Source organism: Silurus meridionalis, chromosome 3 (genome assembly GCF_014805685.1).
Source record: "Silurus meridionalis isolate SWU-2019-XX chromosome 3, ASM1480568v1, whole genome shotgun sequence".
NCBI classification, from domain to species: Eukaryota; Metazoa; Chordata; class Actinopteri; order Siluriformes; family Siluridae; genus Silurus; species Silurus meridionalis.
The window spans coordinates 31,409,825-31,421,361 of NC_060886.1; the positions used below are offsets into that span (position 1 = coordinate 31,409,825).

Here is an 11,537-nt window from a genome sequence, read left to right on the forward strand (position 1 = left end):
TTATTCCTTTATTTCACACACACACACACACACACACACACACACACACACCTTTTATTCACATTAACGCAACGTGTCATAATCAGTCTTCTCAGACAGATCTTCTTTACCACACAAACAATTCTGCATGGAACAAATGATTTCAGTGAACAAGGTCACAAAGTCAAAACCCCTCGTTCCTGGTGAGTTTTTTATCCTCTTCAGTTGTTGTTTGTTTCTCCAGACGGAATAAAAGACAGATAGTTTGTCAATATGGAAATTTTTCAGAAACACAACAGTTTCCTCGTTTATTTGTATATTTTTACGTTTTTTGTTGGCATTTTTATTTAAATTAAAATTGTTTATATTTTTTTTAAACAAACATTTAAGTAATAATAATCATCCTCTCCTGCTCTTCCTCCTACTCTTCCTCATCTCCTGCTCTTCCTCCTACTCTTCATCCTCTCCTGCTCTTCCTCATCTCTTACGCCCTTCTCTTCCCGCTGCTGTTCATCTCCCTGTCTTTCTTTTCTCTCCTCCTGTAGATGAATGATTTACCTTTACATATTTAATAGACAGTTTTTTTCTCCTTACAGTCGATATGTTTGTTGTTTCCTGAATGAAGTGGAGTTGAGTGTAATTGAAGTTGACGAGTTTAATGGTTGTGTAATGAGGGTAATTGTGCTGATTGTGTGGCTCTTCACTATTCCACCTGAGACAGGAAATACCTCTTCTTTTATTTATTAGAAACATAAGCATTACCTGCTGGGCCGTGACCCATTTCTCCGGATTATCCCTTCCTCCGTCCATTTTATGGAAAACATATTTACTCGGAGCAGCCATGCAAATTATTAGTGACTGCGACTGCGCGCTGATAACGCTAACACTAACGCTAACGTCTTCCCTTCAGCTGCGCGCCATGTATAAATTATATTCCTCTGAACAGATTTCATCACCATCACACACACACACACACACACACACACACACACACACACACACACACAGTGAATGTACAGTATTAATTAGCAGCTGATTTCTGCAGGTGTGTGTGTGTGTGTGTGTGTGTGTGTGTGTGTGTGTGTGTTATTAGATGATAAATAATGGATTGATAAACTCCAGCTGATGATGAAAGTCAATAAATAAAAATGTAAAAACGGTCTGCTGCTCCAATAGCACTCGCTGAGTTTTTGGAATTCAAACAATTTACAGACGTATTGGAGATGTTGTGTTGTGAGATGTTGTGAGATGTTATTAGTTGTAAGATGTGAAATCTGAGCTGTGAGATGTTGTGAGGAAGTTTTTATTTTGTTTTGCTGGAAAAAATTTTCACTTTTTACGTATCCCTCTATAGACACTCATTTATCTTCAGGCCACATTCCTCTCTCGCTCTCTCTCTCTCTCTCTCTCTCTCTCTCTCTGTGTCCCTCTCTGTGTCCCTCTCTGTGTCCCTTTCTCTCTCTCTCTCTCTCTCTTTCCCTCTTTCTCTCTTTTGTTTCAGTGTGTGAATTGCGAGCGATATGCCGGCGTTCCTGTGATGCTTCCTGTGTCTGAGCACAATGAAATAAAAGCTGAACAAAAAGGCGGACGTGAGTTTACAGTCAGAAGGCACCTTCATCTCCATTCACATTAAGTCTGTGTTATGTTAATTAATTTACACACACAAACGAACAGCGTATAAAAGGAGCGATGTGTGAGCCACGGTAACGTCCTCACGTGTCAGAAACGTGCACAGAATTAAAGGCAGTTACAATAGTTTTTAATTAACGATAACGATCTGCGCTAACGAACGCAGCCTCGTCAGATCCCCACTAACGATTAGCTTTCAGACCAACAGCGCTTCATTTTCACAAGAACAGATCTCAGAATGTGTGTGTGGCTTTGTGTGTGTGTGTGTGTGTGTGTGTGTGAAGGCTTTTGTGGTTTTCTTTTACAAACTTTGGGACTTTTCCACAAAATGAAGGCCATTCCACCAACACATACACACACACACACACACACAATGTGTCAACAGTCATTGTTTTTTTTTTGTGATTTTTTGTGAATATAACTAGACAGATGTGTGGACAGGCAAACAGACAAACAGATAGACAGACAGACAGACAGACAGACAGAGAGACAGACAGACAGATGATACACTAAAGACAGACAGACAGATGTGTAGACAGGCAGATGATAGATAGACATACATACATACAGATTTGTAGACAGACAAACATACAGACAAATGTCTATATAGACAGACAGACATGACGACAGACAGACAGACAGACAGACAGACAGACAGACAGACAGACAGACAGACAGACAGATGGGTAGACAAACAGTCAGGCAGACAGATAGACAGACAGGAAAACAGAGAGCTAGACAGATAGATAGACTGGCTGTCAGAGAGACAGACAGACAGGCAGACAGACAGACAGACAGACATAAATTCAAACAGGTGGTTCTGAGATGTTGATTGTATTGACCCGAGGCAGAACTGCATTATGGGAGAAGCTGATAGAGCTGACATGGCCAGCAGGGACAGAGGGAGGTTACACACTCAGTCGTGGTGTGTGTGGAACAGGTCAGAGGAGAACAGCGATTTCCTCCAAACCACACAACCTAATAAATATCATGTTTTCTTTCCTAACACACACACACACACACACACACACACACACACACAATGTGTCAACAGTCATTGTTTTTTGTGATTTTTGTGACGATAACTAGACAGATGTGTGGACAGGCAAACAGACAAACAGATAGACAGACAAACAGATAGACAGACAGACAGACAGACAGACAGATGATACACTAAAGACAGACAGACAGATGTGTAGACAGGCAGATGATAGATAGACATACATACATACAGATTTGTAGACAGACAAACATACAGACAAATGTCTATATAGACAGACAGACATGACGACAGACAGACAGACAGACAGACAGACAGACAGACAGACAGACAGACAGACAGATGGGTAGACAAACAGTCAGGCAGACAGATAGACAGACAGGAAAACAGAGAGCTAGACAGATAGATAGACTGGCTGTCAGAGAGACAGACAGACAGGCAGACAGACAGACAGACATAAATTCAAACAGGTGGTTCTGAGATGTTGATTGTATTGACCCGAGGCAGAACTGCATTATGGGAGAAGCTGATAGAGCTGACATGGCCAGCAGGGACAGAGGGAGGTTACACACTCAGTCGTGGTGTGTGTGGAACAGGTCAGAGGAGAACAGCGATTTCCTCCAAACCACACAACCTAATAAATATCATGTTTTCTTTCCTAACACACACACACACACACACACACACACACACACACACACACACACACACACACACGTCTATTTGTCTTCTTTTCCCATATAAACTACACCCTGTACATCTTTAGCAGCACTGTGATTTAGAAGGCGGGGGAGGGGTTTTATCGTGTATTATTGCAGTAAACAAACCTTTTTATAATAAAGATGTGATTAAAATCTGTTTCTATAGTAACTGCTCATTTACATTGAAACAAATCATGTTATTAAATGAAGTAACACAGTGCGTAAGCAGAAGTGTGGTGTGGTGTTCAGGGAAGGAGCCTCCAGTGTCGGAGCAGTTTACAGTCTGTGGTTCCTCAATAACACTGAAAGCTGTGCTTTTTATCCAGTTATAGTTACACACTATATTACATTATAGCAGCTATAAACTCATCACTCTGAGCCACCATGGTTTCTACTAGAAATGCCACAAGACCATCAGTGTAGATCCTAAGAGGAATCTGGAAGCCTAATGGTCCCTAATGGTGTTCTACCAACATAAAACAAAGATGTTCCTATAGGTATCAGTTATAACAAACCACCGCGAGAAGGCATCACATATCAGTAGTGCTTCACCAGTACAGTTACCTTCAAACCAGTATAAAGTATAATAACCATTAAAACCTTTACAATCTCTATGACGGATTGTGTTGCGTAATAAATGGTACAAAAATGTTCTGACCAATCAGATTACAGCATTTCAGCTGAGCACTGGGAAAACAGTCTTTAATTAAAAATAACTTTTTAAATAAAATAGAGGAGTTATTGATATTAAAGGTGGAATGAGTAAAGGATGGAGGGATGACGAGAAATAAAAGACGAGCATAAAGATAGACAGATTTTATGATATGGAGATTATACAGGTTAATTATTACACACACCATTACTCTAATAAATGATGAAATAAATATCAAAATACAGTCAACAGGGGAGATATACATCTCTCTCTCTCTCTCTCTCTCTGTGATGTTAATATAAACCCGTCAGTGTATTCTCAGAGGGATCTGAGACAGGTTTGAATCCATTTTATTGACTGAGGTCAGATTTAATCTCGTCCCTTAATCAGTATAAGAACTGAAATCTGTCTTAAAGTTTTAGTTTCAAATGTTATTTATTTGTTTTATTTCAACGTGTTTGTTTTATAAATTATACATTGTTACATTTTTTGTTGTATGTTTTATTTTCTTTTAAATTCTAATATTTTATGAAATATTTTATATATTTATATTTGAAATGCTAAATATATTTATGTATTAATTTATTTGTTTATTTAGTTTTCAGCTAAAAATATTGAAAATTTTTAAAAGAATGATTCATTTTTATATCAATAAAAAGCAGTGTGTGTGTGTGTGTGTGTGTGTGTGTGTGTACGTGTAATCAGATCACCAGATTTTATTTTTTTTAATGTTATTGATCATTGTTGTCATGATAGGATCAATAAACAGTGACTCAAGTCAAGTTATATTTGAATCTCGTTTGTTCCTCTTCCCTGAGCGATAACGACGCAGCGCCTCAAAACCCTCTCTACTTTTGTTTTCAGAAATTTTCCTCACGTTAGCATGAAACTGCTACAGGTTCCGTGTGGAAAAACGCCTCCGCGGTACAAAAGGCCAGTGTGTGAGCGCCGTGTGAGTCTGTAGAAAAAAAGAAAAGAAACGGATGGGGCGATTGTTGAGGCATTGAGAAGGAGGAAGAAGAAGAAGCAGGAGGAAAAAAAACACCCCAATCGGAGGAAAGTGTGGAAGTGAAGCATCTTGGGATAAAAGAGAGGGAGAAAGAGTTCCTGTGGAGCTCCGTCCCTCTCACTCGTCACTCTATTCATCCCATCTTTTCTTCGCTTTCTAGAGGCTCGGCTATAATTGAGCTTTAATTGGGTAAAAATGAAAACTGTGTCCACCTTCATAAGCGCTTTTCTCTGCTTTCAGACGAAACGTTACGGGGATCAGAACACACACGGAACAGAGCATGTGCACACCAATTTATATTGCACACACACACACACACACACACACACACACACACACACACACACATATATATATATATATATATTATAAAATGTTCTTTTATTTCAGAAAGTTATTGTACAGAGACAAGAATGTACGTAGAATAAAGATTTAAACGATTTCACACTAGAAATAAATCCATTTCACGAAGTTCACAGTTACACAACTTTCAGGAGAATTAAGTATAAAACAACATTTTTATTTTATGTGGGAAAAAACTCAAATATCAACAATAGTGTTATGGAATAACCCAAACCTGGATTTTTTTATTTATTCTGTTTTATATTCGTACACACACACACACACACACACACACACACACACACACACACACACACTCTTTTCTAAACACTGAGTCACTCTGGGTTCTTTAGCGAGCCGCTCCTTCGTGCTTTTGTTCGAGTCGCACTCGACTTTAAAAGCCCTTTTCAGGGGGCATGAATGCCCTTCGTTTCAGCTCAAAGGACTTTACATCGATAGCGCGGAGAGGAATAAAAAGGGACGAAAGACAATGAAGACAAAAAGAAAAGACGCAAAAAAGCTTTTTGGGATTCCATTATGCACCGCGTTCTTCTCGTTCTTCAGGAAATAATGCGCCTCGCCGTAATGTGCTTTTCTGAAAAAAAGGGGAAAAAAGTATTCTTGGGCCGTGTACACGAAGGAGAGAGAAAGTGAACAGTGATTTCCTTTTTTCTTTCTTTTTTTTTCGCATCGAGCATTCAATTTTTTGTGTTGAATTTGTGCATCAGGAACATTTTAGTGGCCACCAAAACCTGTAGCGTAGAAACTGTCATGAAGAAGAAAGAAGAAAGAAAATAAAGTCTGTTGAACTGTCAATTAAGTGTTACATCACTCAGAGCAATTACACTGAAAATAAACTGACATGGGATCCGATTTCTAGATCTATCAGACTCCAATACTCCATAATCCTCTCTATCAGACTCCAATTCTCCATAATCCTCTCTATCAGACTCCAATTCTCCATAATCCTCTCTATCAGACTCCAATACTCCATAATCCTCTCTATCAGACTCCAATTCTCCATAATCCTCTCTATCAGACTCCAATACTCCATAATCCTCTCTATCAGACTCCAATTCTCCATAATCGTCTCAATCAGACTCCAATACTCCATAATCCTCTCTATCAGACTCCAATACTCCATAATCCTCTCTATCAGACTCCAATACTCCATAATCCTCTTTATCAGACTCCAATACTCCATAATCCTCTATCAGACTCCAATTCTCCATAATCCTCTCTATCAGACTCCAATTCTCCATAATCCTCTCTATCAGACTCCAATTCTCCATAATCCTCTCTATCAGACTCCAATACTCCATAATCCTCTCTATCAGACTTCAATTCTCCATAATCCTCTCTATCAGACTCCAATTCTCCATAATCCTCTCTATCAGACTCCAATACTCCATAATCCTCTCTATCAGACTCCAATTCTCCATAATCGTCTCAATCAGACTCCAATACTCCATAATCCTCTCTATCAGACTCCAATACTCCATAATCGTCTCAATCAGACTCCAATACTCCATAATCCTTCTCTATCAGACTCCAATTCTCCATAATCCTCTCTATCAGACTCCAATTCTCCATAATCCTCTCTATCAGACTCCAATTCTCCATAATCGTCTCAATCAGACTCCAATACTCCATAATCCTCTCTATCAGACTCCAATACTCCATAATCCTCTCTATCAGACTCCAATACTCCATAATCCTCTCTATCAGACTCTGTCATTTCCATCTTTCAAAAAATTTGCGTTTTTGTTGTTTTCTCTAAGTAAAGAATACGAAATGCAGAAGAAAGAGGATCTTACCAAAAGAAAGAAAAGAGAGAGAGAGAGAGAGAGAGAGAGAGAGAGAGAGAGAGAGAAATGACAACAATCTATTTGCTTACAAACTTCAAAAGAAAATAAATATCCTCAGAGAGCGGGAGGAGAGAAAAGATAAAGCCTGGTTTTTCAAATACAAGAATGCCGAAGAAGTAAAAAGGCTCCGCTTCCTGCTGTTTATCACTTCCTGTGTTTTATTTGTTTACTTCCTGTACTTTATTCAAGCTAAACATTTTAGTTTCATAGGAAAGATGGATAAAGAGAGAGAGAGAGAGAGAGAGAGAGAGAGAGAGAGAGAGAGAGAGAGAGAGAGCGTGTTTGGGGTCAATTTGTAATTCAGAGGAAATGAAATAAGGAGTAAAACACGATCAGGAGTGCTGTTAGAAAATATGTTCTCTTTCTCACTTATGCTACAGCAGCTATAAACACTCATCCCCTTAGCAGCCTCTCTTTATTCTCTCTCTCTTTCAGATGGAAAAACCCAGTCGGTTTTCCTGGTGATGGCGGAGATCCACTAGGTACATTCATTTCATCATTAGCAAAAGTTTTAAAGGAGCCTTTAGTCGGGTTCTCAAGTTCAGAAAAAATATTCTGCACCAAGTCTGTATCATATTTCAACATCCTGGACAACATCTAGTCACTTCCTGTTTGCTATTCTTTCATGCACACACTAGTACTTTTTCCCCTCGTTTTCTTCAGCATTTTGCCTCATGGTAGACTGTGACATTAGTCTGTTCAGGAGAGGCCACGAGATCATCTTCCCCGCAGGGTGTTCCTGTAATCTCATGGAAAATTACACACCTTGCTTTAGAAGTGATGGGGTTTTTATCTCGCAACAGAGCAACAACGGTGTCGAATTTTCTTCGCTGAAATTTGTATAAAAATTTGAGATTAATTCGTAAGAGCATGTCGGGGAAAGAAACTACTCTAATGAACACACACACACACACACACACACACACACACACACACACAGGTATATATAGATAAAACAGTAGATGTAGGTGTAGAAAATCATTAATATCTGTATTTATAATTATTGGAAAGTCCCCATAAGGATAGTAAGACAAATGTGCATGTGTGTGTGTGTGTGTGTGTGTGTGTGTGTGTGTGTGTGTGTGTGTTTAACTCAAACAGGAACAGAAATACTTTAAAGCTGCCCGTTGGGAATCCTGCAGATTATATAATTAGAATAATTGCAGTAAGCGGGAGCTTTGGGCAAATAAACTCCACGCAGGAGAGAAACGTGTGACTGGAATAATCCCTGAGTGGAGTCTCATATGGACCTAATGGGATGAGTGAGGAATTTAATTCAAAAGGGAGATGAGACCTTCATACTAATAATGTGTGTGTTACCATTGTAATGAGTGTGTGTTTGGACTGTTTAATGAGTGTTTGTTGGGATTGTGTAATGAGTGTGCTGGGGTTGTGTAATGTGTGTGTGTGGGATAATGAGTGTGTGCTGGGATTGTGTATTTAGTGTGTGCTGGGATTGTGTAATGTGTGTGTTGGGGTAATGAGTGTTTGTTGGGATTGTGTAATGTGTGTGTTGGGGTAATGAGTGTTTGTTGGGATTGTATTTAGTGTGTGCTGGGATTGTGTAATGTGTGTGTTGGGATAATGAGTGTTTGTTTGGATTGTGTAATGTGTGTGTTGGGATAATGAGTGTATGTTGGGATTGTGTAATGAGTGTGTGCTGGGCTTGTGTAATAAGTGTGTGTTTGGATTGTGTTTTGAGTGTGTGTTGGGGTAATGAGTGTTTGTTGGGATTGTGTAATGAGTGTGTGTTTGGATTGTGTAATGTGTGTGTGTGTTGGGATAATGAGTGTTTGTTGGGATTGTGTAATGAGTGTGTGCTGGGCTTGTGTAATAAGTGTGTGTTTGGATTGTGTTATGAGTGTGTGTTGGGGTAATGAGTGTTTGTTGGGATTGTGTAATGAGTGTGTGTTTGGATTGTGTAATGTGTGTGTGTTGGGATAATGAGTGTTTGTTGGGATTGTGTAATGAGTGTGTGCTGGGCTTGTGTAATAAGTGTGTGTTTGGATTGTGTTATGAGTGTGTGTTGGGGTAATGAGTGTTTGTTGGGATTATGTAATGAGTGTGTGTTTGGATTGTGTAATGTGTGTGTGTTGGGATAATGAGTGTTTGTTGGGATTGTGTAATGAGTGTGTGCTGGGCTTGTGTAATGAGTGTGTGTTTGGATTGTGTTATGAGTGTGTGTTGGGGTAATGAGTGTTTGTTGGGAATGTGTGTGTTGGGATTGTGTAGTGTGTATGTGTTAGAATTGTGTACTGAGTGTGTGTTGGGATAATGAGTGTGTGTTGGGATTGTGTAGTGTGTGTGTGTGTGTGTGTGTGTGTGTGTGTGTATAAACTGAGCGTAAGTGCTGATTGGTCAGCAGTAGTAAAGCCCATGATGACATCATCAGCTCGCGGCTGAAATTCAAATCTGTGTGTGTCAGTGAACCTGAGGAATGAAACAGATTCTGGGTCACGCCATCAGAGGAAAACAATCAGCGCCGAGGTGAAGGTGAAGATTCTGTTTATTTATTTATTAAAAATTAACTTTGTGTTTATTTAGAATATTCTCACTTATTATTTTATATTTTTAATGGTGTAAACATTGTGACAGCTCCTGTTATTCACACTGCTAATGTAACTGCCAATGTAAGCAAACACTGTGTGTGTGTGTGTGTGTGTGTGTGTGTGTGTGTGTGTGTGTGTGTGTGCTCCGCCTCTCCTTTTTCCCCTTCAGTGTGTGTATATATGGGGGTGTGTTCACATGATCTTCAGCCCCTTTTTTTTCCCTCTACCTGACACACACACACACACACACACACACACACACACACAGACACACACACACACACTGAGCTCTCAGATTGCTGTACTCTGTGTCTGTAAAGTCTCTATACCGGAGACACACACACACTCACTCCTTCTTTCTTTTTTCTTTAAGGGATTTTATGCTCGGACCTGATCTTCATCTTCATTTTTTTAACAAAAGAAAATTTTAACTTTCTGGATTTTTTTTTTTTTTTTTTATCAGGAACAATTTGCACACTTTTTTCTTTTATTCTTTCTTATTTAGAATTTTGTCCCTGATTCTTTCAGGTCTTTTTTTTTTTGCTTCTCAGCATCGGACATCGAGGTGAAGTCTCACAGCTTCCAACTTTTTTTAAAGATATTAAACAAAGATTTGATTTTGGTTTTTTTTTTTTACATAAGAAAGAAAGACTCGTGTTGTCTGGACAACGCTCTGGAAAAAAGCTTTGAAAAACAGTTTTTGGTTTTTATCACTTTCAGGCTGGACACGTCTACAGGATTTGTGTAAGTGTCTTCAATCATGCCTTATTATTATTATTATTATTATTATTATTATTATTATTATTATTATTATTATCATTATTATTATTATTACTACTTTTATCATTATTAGTATTATTATTTAAAATAAAATTGTAAGTTTATTATACAATACTTTTTTCTGTGTGTCTGATGAATTATTCTAGAAATGTCACTCATAATATTAGAAAATGGAAAAAAACCTGATTAACTTCAATTAATTAATTTGTAGGTTTTGACCTGTGTAAAGACTTTAACGCAATATTTCTGCCAATTGATCATCATGGGAACGCACAAAACTTTTTCACGTTCGCTTTTTATCTTCGGTGTGGGTCCACCCCTCGTCATCATCACCGCATGTTCGATTTGGTTTAAATCGTGCCTTTATTCATAGTTTTTTTAATTATGCAGAATAATAAAAGATTTACTGATTTAAAATGTGTTAAGTAACAAATCAGTAAATCGACTGAAACTCTTTTTAGATTAAATGCATACGAACATCGCGTCAAACCATTTCAACAAAATAAATATCAAATATAAAAATGATATCACGAAGCAAATCGGATTCCAGCCCGTAACGAGTCTTCCGCCTTTAATGGATCATTAAACTGTTGAATTGGATTTGTGGGGACCGTGTGTCCTGGCTGATTCTGATGCTTCTAAATCAGTGCGATCTTCATGTAATAATGGAGCATTCATTTGTTCTGAAATTATGCAAACAGACACCAGCGTCTAAAACAAATCACTTACGTCTTAAACTCATCAGATTCAGCTTTAAAGAGCTTTTTAGATTCTTTAACATGAAAGAATCTTACGTACGTTTTTCTCCTCCTCATCCTGTCTGATTGTGCACGCAGGATAAAGTGGACATGAGCATGAAGACTCTGAGAAAGTGACCTGGATGCACACTGAAGGAACTGAAGGACCTGGAGGCCTCTGATTGACTCACGCTTTGTGTTACAGAAATGAACAATAAGAGACTTTGTAGAGAAAAAAGGGCTTTTTTTCCCTCATCGTTATCACGGGGGCGGATCGTGTAAAGTTTCCCG

General features: G+C 38.6%; 1 protein-coding gene and 1 long non-coding RNA gene across 2 annotated transcripts in view; one reads left to right on the plus strand and one right to left on the minus strand.

Annotated features, from left to right (window-relative positions):
• Positions 1–11,537, minus strand: part of LOC124380032 — a 51,032-nt gene that overhangs the window by 21,285 nt on the left and 18,210 nt on the right. The gene's annotated exons all lie outside the window — the stretch shown is intronic.
• The window catches only part of sox21b (SRY-box transcription factor 21b), a 3,834-nt gene continuing 2,254 nt past the window's right edge, over positions 9,958–11,537 (plus strand). Inside the window, exons 1-2 of the mRNA XM_046840513.1 lie at positions 9,958–10,473; positions 11,346–11,537. The exon at positions 11,346–11,537 is cut by the window's right edge and continues 2,254 nt beyond it. The gene's annotated coding sequence lies outside the window, so the exon portion shown is untranslated. The remainder of the gene's footprint in view (positions 10,474–11,345) is intronic.